Source organism: Pinus tabuliformis, chromosome 4_2 (genome assembly GCF_031772625.1).
Source record: "Pinus tabuliformis cultivar Carrire ecotype Pingquan chromosome 4_2, CPIR1, whole genome shotgun sequence".
Taxonomy (NCBI): domain Eukaryota; kingdom Viridiplantae; phylum Streptophyta; class Pinopsida; order Pinales; family Pinaceae; genus Pinus; species Pinus tabuliformis.
In genome coordinates, this window is record NC_142304.1 from 648,767,897 (window position 1) to 648,776,577 (window position 8,681).

Genomic DNA, 8,681 nt, shown 5'->3' on the forward strand with positions numbered 1-8,681 from the left:
AACTAATTGGTTCACATAGTAAGTTTCCTTCCTTTTTTCTTTTCGTAATAGTGTGAAAAGAAGGAAGGTCTGGCTTCAAGTTGTTCAAGATAAAATAGTGGGATAGTTGTGTTGAGTCTCGAAAGAAACCTAAAATATTTGGCCAGGAATCTAAAATTGTGCAATTTTCATCCTCTACACTAATAAAAACTTTGTTTCCTTGAGATTTGATAATTGAGCAGTTCCACTTCAAAGAGTTGATTTTTACTAACTCTTCTAAAGAAACTTTGGAAGAGGACAACAAATTTCAAGACGATATGGCCCCATGAGATTAAAAAAAGAGGTAACCACCTTTAAAATCCTTATTCAAAAATCAGATGAGAAAACTAAAATGAAGAATATTCGTCACACAACTCTATAAAAATTTCATAGTCTATCCAAGGTATAGCTCGACACATTCCTCTTCAAATTTGATGTGCTCTATAGGATTTATGATTGTGACAAATGATCAGAAGTTGAAATTGTTCCGTGTCACACTCAAGAATGTTGTATTACACTGATTCATATGTATTGGAAAAAAAAAATTCTACACTTAGGGTCATATGAAGAAAAAATTCATGGAGAAGTACTAGGATTATTGCAAAGACAAATAAAGAAGGAATGAATTATTCAAGATGACATACAATGAAGATGAAACTCTTAACGATTTTATCAAAATATTTAACTGCAATCTCCATATTGAAAGGAATGAAAATTTGGCTCCTAAGACACTATGTTTTTGTTATTGAGAGGGATCCAAGATGCTTTCGTTAAAATACTCAAGTTGATGGGTGTAGGAGATGTATCTAAAAAATTGTACGATGTAATATTGAGATATGTCAAAGATATTCTAGGGGCACTTCAAAAGTTGATACAGGATTTGTAGATTTATTATCAAGAGTTGGCAACACTACTACAAATGGGGTTACAAGAGAACAAATTGGGAACATGTTGGAAGATTTTGAATTTATATCCTTAGTTCTTTAATCTTCCAATTAGATACATTACATATCAAAAAAATGAAAAGGGGAGAAGAATTGGCTTTGGTGATCTATTTTCAAAAGTGTAGAAGGAAGCACCCATTGGGAGAGTGTTTGTTGGACCAAATTGGGACATGTGTGATATGTAGTGAAGAAAATGCTAACAACAAGTGTCCATACCTATTACGACATATTTTTTCTTTTCTAGGAAACTAGGGAAGTATAGAAGATATATTTTTTCTCTTACAAACAACCATGGTAGCTTAAAATGCGAGGTATGGTCTAAGACTAGTCACAATATTTTAATTCATATTGGACAAGTCCTCCTATGTTGTATTCGTCTCCTACATGGAGATTTATTTCCCAACAATGGATGGCTTCTCCACCCCCAAATAAACTTTGGAAACAAGGGTGGAGGAATCCCACTTTGGAGGCCATCAATGAGTTGTAATGTAACCACCCATGCAACTTCTTCCCTCTCCACAAATGCGACCAATAAAATTAGCCCCTCCTCGACCATAAATATATGAATAACCCATTTATACCCCCAATAATGGTAAGAAAACACAACTAAACCATGTTGTTAGGCTCACAAATTACCCAACTTACTCTATATTTTCCCTAGATTTCCATGATATTCACTCAAGTTCAAGGAAGATCTTAACCAAATAACCTCCACTTGTACATATTGAAGATATGAATGAGGAAGTTTCAAATAAAAATACGAAACCGATTCAATCTCTATATAAGAATATACCAAGTCCTCCAAGAACCACAAGTTCCTCCTTAGTAAAAAATATTAGACCTAAGTAAACCAACCACACAACCCAAATTTGAACTTCTAGGTGAGCTTAAAATGTTTCTATTCACATACCATTATTCCAAGCAATTAAGGATGCCCCTATTTAGTGAAAAGTGGTAGGGGAGTTGTGTATATGGAAAAATAATAGAAAAAGAAAGGATCCTCAAATTGTTCACGTTATTGGCACGCCATTAGACCTTATGATAGGGAGATTTCTTGCAGCCAAATAGTCAAATCATGGGAGCTTGGTTGTCAATATGCAGATCAATCATACTACATCTAAAATACATAGATTGACCTTGGGGCCATTAAATATGTTATGAATTGTGAAACCATGGAGTAACTAGGACTTTTTTTTATCATAGGTAGACCCATATATTGCTACAACGTGTTGATAGATCAACTATCAAACCAGAATGAACCTTGAAAGATATATTGATCTTAGTAGATCCATGAGAATACCGCATTGAATTTATGGTTCTACAACCCAAGTCTTATCTAGTAGGTTATTTAGGCCAGGGTTGGATGTTGTAAACACTTATATTGATTGTAGGTTAGGTAGTGTGACCATTTCCCATGGGACCTCAACAAAAAAAATTACCATATATCCTTCGGCCAAGCCTAGTATAGATTTTGAAACACCATTTTGGACTAATGGATAATAACGTTATGAGGAAGGATTGTCTCGTTAAGTCCTGATTCTAGAGTAATATCTAGCCATGAGAGATAAAATTGAGGATAAAGAAATTAGTGACTTCATATCTTCCTCCTTCTCTTCACTTGATCCATGTGATCTCAATCACGTCATGGACCTTGGAGTCTATGCTTCTATTATCACAATGGATGAACCGCCAATAGAACACAAACTCTCTTACATGCAAGAGACAAGACCAACTCTAGAAACTATAGAGATTATCCCTACAAATACCTTAAAATAAATCAAGGGCTAATTGAAAAACAAAAAAAACAATGCATCCATGTCCTATGAAAGCATAGCGATGCTTTTGCTTGGGAATACACTAAATGAAAAGAATCCATCCTAACCTGTGTAATCACTATATCTATATAAGGAGGAATCCAAGCCATTTTGTCAATACTAATGGCAATGAATCTAACACTAAAAAATATAGTTAAAGAACAATTGGAACAATTATTATTAGCCAAATTCATCAATCCACATTTTTTTCTATAACCAATAAGTATAATCTCTTACCATTGTACCAAATAAGAATGGAAAAGAAAGAAACTATGCGATTAAATGAAACCTAATAAAGCCACAAACAAATGACATTTCCTATTTCCATTTATTAACTAAGTATTAAGCATGTAGAACCCACGTAAAACCAAGACATGGACAAAATGGAATTTCCCATTTCCATTTATTAAGTAAGTATTAAGCAGGTAGAACACATAAAACCAACAGTTGGACGAAATCATAGTACTCAATAGAGTTGAGACGAGAAAATATGACATTTGTAGGAGCCACATAGAAAAACGTGTGGTCCAAATCATGATGCCTAGCCAAATACCAATTAAAACTAAAAATCATTCTCAATGTTCAACTTACCACTCCTTTCATAACGATGCAAGACGTGTGCTTCCCTTTCACATGAAGTTGCACAAAGCTTAGAGGCCTCGACAACTTTGGCACTCTTTTTCTACTTCCTATAACCAACCTGTGGTCAAAATTAGGGTTCCCATGCAAGCTTCAAAAACCAAAAATGCCAAAAATACAATGCGAAAGCTCTCCAATAACTTTTTTTATGATTTATATCGTTTTTTAATATACCAATATTGAGTGTGAATTTCCACAGTTGAGTAATTTTTCTGGTATAATAGGTGAAAAATAAATAAATGCAGGTGGGTCTATGAAATATTGTTGTTTAATATTAATTTTATATAAAAATAGATATACCATATCTTAGATCGTAATTTCTTTTTCTTAATTTTTTATATCATTCAGTGGTGGTTTCTTCGCATCTATAATTTGTTAAACTGCAGTGATGTAACAATGTATTATTATTCCCTGCCGCGTCAGGGTATATAATGCATTGAATTTCAATTAGTGTGTAGTTGACCAAAACGTTAATGGTTTATGTGTAATCTTAATTTTATAAAGAAAAATATCTTTTTATTATTATTTTAATTTTTGATTGGTTAATTAGTTTCAGCGCTTATTTTTCTATGATGGTTTCTGCTGCCGACGAGGTTGATTTGTACTTTGAATCATACTCTAGGATCCTTTCTATTAAATTAGGCTTGCAATGAAATATCATTTCTATTAATTGCGTCTCCATTGAATCATATTCTGATTTAGCTATCTTTTTGTGCATTAATATTGATTATTATTAGACCCTGTTGTGGCAGGGTATATAACACATTCGTTGAATTTCAAATATTGTATATTTGACCAAAAAAATAATGGCTTATGTCTAATGTTAACATTATAAAGAAAAAATAATTAATAATTTATTTTTTGATTATTTTAATTTTATTTTTTCTAGCTTTGATTGGTTAATTGGCTTCTGCTCTTATTCTACCGATGATGGTTTCCACCGCCGATGGCATTGATTTGTACTCTGAATGGTACTCTAGGATCCTATCTATTAATTACGCCTGCAATGAATCGTACTCTGATTTAGCTACGAAAATATATCTTTCCTTCGCATTAATATTGATTAACGCTGAAAAATAAGTACACGTTTGCAGTTGTTTTAAAATGAAGTATTCTTGGAATTCTGAGATGCCTCCAGTACTGTGGTCACCTATTTCCGGAAACTGTTTGCATATTTATTCTTCTGGACCTCTAGATTGCTCGCATTTTTAATGGATCAGGTTAACACTTCCCCAGAATTGAGATAGGTCTAACATTTTGGCAAGGGCTAACGAGCCTGCCATAGGGCATTAAATGCCCGCTCAGCTGCAAGCTCTTTAGCCATATAACATGAGGTGGGGACAGAGTGTTTGGAAAATCACCTGGCGTGCGTGTTAGATATGGCTAACACCCGTGTTAAATATGGCTAACGACCTTATAGCTGAGCGAGCATTTAATACCCTATGGCAGGCTCGTTAGCCCTTGCCTAACGTTTTAGTTATGGAATAGCTTTTAACATTTCATGGTAAGACTTGAGATGTGTTAATTCATATTTATATGAGAGCTGTGCATTTTTATTGTGGTATTTTAGATTCTAGATTTTAGAAATATTCATAGCTGATTGTTATTAAAGAGGTTAACCATTGACTTTTTCCTCATCCTTAGATTTAGAATAAAAAGTCTATAATTTTAGGCTTCAATATAAATACATTTTAAATTTCAATATAAAAAGAATATCATTTATTATTTATTAATAACATTATTAGTTTTATTATAATATTTTATTTATATTTGATGGTTTGTTATCCTAATATTATCTTTAATTGATTCACATTATTCAATTTTAAAATATTTTTAAATTAAAAAAATAATAATAAAATTTAAATTAAGAAGAAAATCATATTTTATTATCTTTGCGTTAAGTCTTAATTAAGATGAAACTGCTATGTAAGATAACTCTAATATTTAAATTACAAAATAACTTTAACATTTTATGGCATGAATTGAGATAGCTTCAATTTAGATTTATTAGAAAGTTAATTATTTTTATGTTAATTATAGATTTTTATTTAATTTAATTTTTCTATTACAAGAATATGCCATCCATATAAATTCAAGATAAAATGTGTGCATTTTAAATTTCAATTTCGACATTAACAAAATACATTAAATCTATAAAAAATATTATTTTTTTAATTTATGCCATAGGTATGACTATTTTGAAATATTGCTTCCTTATCATATTATCAATAATTATTATTATTATCGATCATTAGTGCTTAAGAAAATGTCGAAAACCATATCAATTGTCCATCTAGAAGGCATTTTTCACTACCTACCAAAGTTCATGTGTAGAGATGTAAGAGGATAGATTATTGAATTTTACTAGTATTATCTAGTGACTAGATTGTAAAGATGTGGATTACGAATACTCAGGGAAAATTTTAAGAACCACCCTAAATTTATATGTATAATAAATGGGTGAATCCCCATGATACATAGGAAAAATGGGAGGCGATTTTATCATATATATATATATTGGCGAATCTCTCACCAAATTATATTATCTTGTAAAGTCATGGCGAATCTTTCACTGAATTATAAAATCTTGTAAGATCTTGGAAAATCTTTCACTCAATAATAAAACATTGCAAAGTCTTGGCGAATGTTTTGTTAAAGTATGAAACCATATATGATAATAATAAAACATATTCATTAAATTGTAATATACTAACATAAAAGAAACATAATTTTCACTTCCTACAAACAATGTTGAAACTTTAATTGTCACGTTTGTCATGGTAGGAGAGATTAATGTTCTCTCTACCACTTTTGTCAAGCTACCACTTTTGCCAAGCTATCAAATTTCTTTCTTATTCCATAGACTCCAACTGTGAGATTAAAAAAAAAAAACACATCAAGTTTGTTTACTCCAACATGCCAACAAGTAGCAAGCCCCAACTATATAATATAATGAAGTAGTAGGTATCCCAAAGGCCTGAAGGGGATCTAATGGAAAGAAGTGACCATTGTCAGAAGCCTTCCAACCAATATATAAATATATAAATCTAGATTTATTATTATTTTAATTGGAAATCTTCAATTAAATAATAAAATTTAATTACGTCTCTCCCAATCTAAATTTATTATTAGCATAATTCACTACCTTCATACCATTTTTAACAATGTTGTAACATGTGGATTAATTTCCTTTCATTACGACAAACTAAGAATAGCAGAGAAGATGAAAGGTTGTACAAACCAACATATTTTTCAAATAACTAATCCAAGATTAGTACCTTAACGTTTTCATGAAGATATCATATTGAGAATGTTTGAAAAATGGTGGGAAATCTAGGCAGCGACTATCGATGCAGAAAGAGTTAAGATTTCATTGTTTTAATTTTTTTTTGTGAAATCATAAAAACCAATATTAATGGAGATATCGGTATTTTTTACTAAATTTTGTGAAGTGACTAAATGTAACTTTACCCATTCACCTTAAGATTTTTTTTTACAATATAATCTCCTAAGTCTATTTAATATCTTCACTATCATAAAAACCAACCTATATCCATCTTAACTCCACATCTACTACTCTTAGAGGGATGAAATCTATTTATCCCTCCCAGCAGTTGGTAGACCTAGAATTAAGATGGATCTAAGCTGATAGATTTCCCCTTTAAATAGTCTATGCTCACATGAATACCATGGTATTACCATGGGTCAATACCATGGGTTATCATAAACATAGAGCTTAAAAACTACTATTAGTAATTTATAATAATTAATAAAATTAATAATTGATATTCATTTATTTATTTAACCAAGTTAAAATGTTTAAGTGACATTAAATTACAAGATCCATTTTTACTCTTGATCTACAAAGCCCCGAGAGGGATCAAATATTTTTTCACTCTATGTTAGTTTACATATCACGATATTTGATCCAGAGTAAAGATGGATCTATGCTAGTTTAATTCCCCCCTTTAAATAGGTTGCGTTCCATGTGAATACCATGGGTCAATACCATGTGCCATATTTCTTTTTATTAATACTAATATTACGGTTAATAATTTTTTTTGCATGGTATTCATAATAATTTGGCCCATAGGCTTCACCTAAATATAACACATTTTTTGAGTGTTCGTAAATATAAGGTGGCTTATGGAGTAAATATAAAAAATGTTTTATTTATTTACCATACCTCTTTTATAAATATGGTATTTGGCCCATAGGATTCACTTAAATGAAACCTCATTTTTTAGCCTTCTTAAATAGAAAGAGGGTTATGGATTAAATATAAAAAGAGGTTTTATTTATTTACCATACCTCCAGTTTATTTGTATTTTTATTTCTTTACCATACCTTTGGAGTAAGTATAAAAAGAGCTTTTATTTATTTACCGGGTTATGGATTAAATGTAAAAAGAGGTTTTATTTATTTACCATACCTCTAGTTTATTTGTATTTTTATTTCTTTACCATACCTTTGGAGTAAGTATAAAAAGAGCTTTTATTTATTTACCATACCTCCATTGTATTTATATTTTTATTTATAACTATCATAAATACATTTTCTTGAAAACAAGGGCGAACAAAAGATTGTAACTCCTAATTTCAAGGGCTAAATTTACTTTTTTTACCTTCTCCCTTAAAATAAGGTGAGTTAACCTCCATACCTAATTTTTTTTATAAAATAAATTTGAGGCGATTTGTAACAATGTACTATGATACAAAATATTCGCCCAATAAAAATATAAAACCCCTTAATTTAGCCCAAGGGCAAAAATTCGCCCCTAAAATTTTCCATGCCATACTCTTCTTCAAGTACAATAATAAGGAATCTTTTTATAAATTTCAAATCTATAGATGGGTAGATTGAATGTCTAGTCATCTTGGTTTTGTACATTTAAGTCAAATGATATTTATGATTGCTTTAAACTGAATTAAATGGAATGTCAAAAGCATTGTTTATCGTGGTTTTGAGCAGTAAGGTTTTTCAGTTATCCATATTATTAATTCATCAAAATTATTTATTAGTAAGATTTAGCATAATTTATTGAAGTGTGTTATGGCTCATAATTTGATTGAAAGATTTTTAATAAAATGGTAATATTTAATTCTTTAAATTGTATTTTTAAATAAAAAATTTATATAAATTTAACAATTTAAAATTAATTTTTTAATTAAAATTAATTATAAAAACCCATATTATACTACCCACAAAATATGACCACTTTAATTTTTAATTAAATTTTAAATAAAATTAATTAAAAAATCCATAT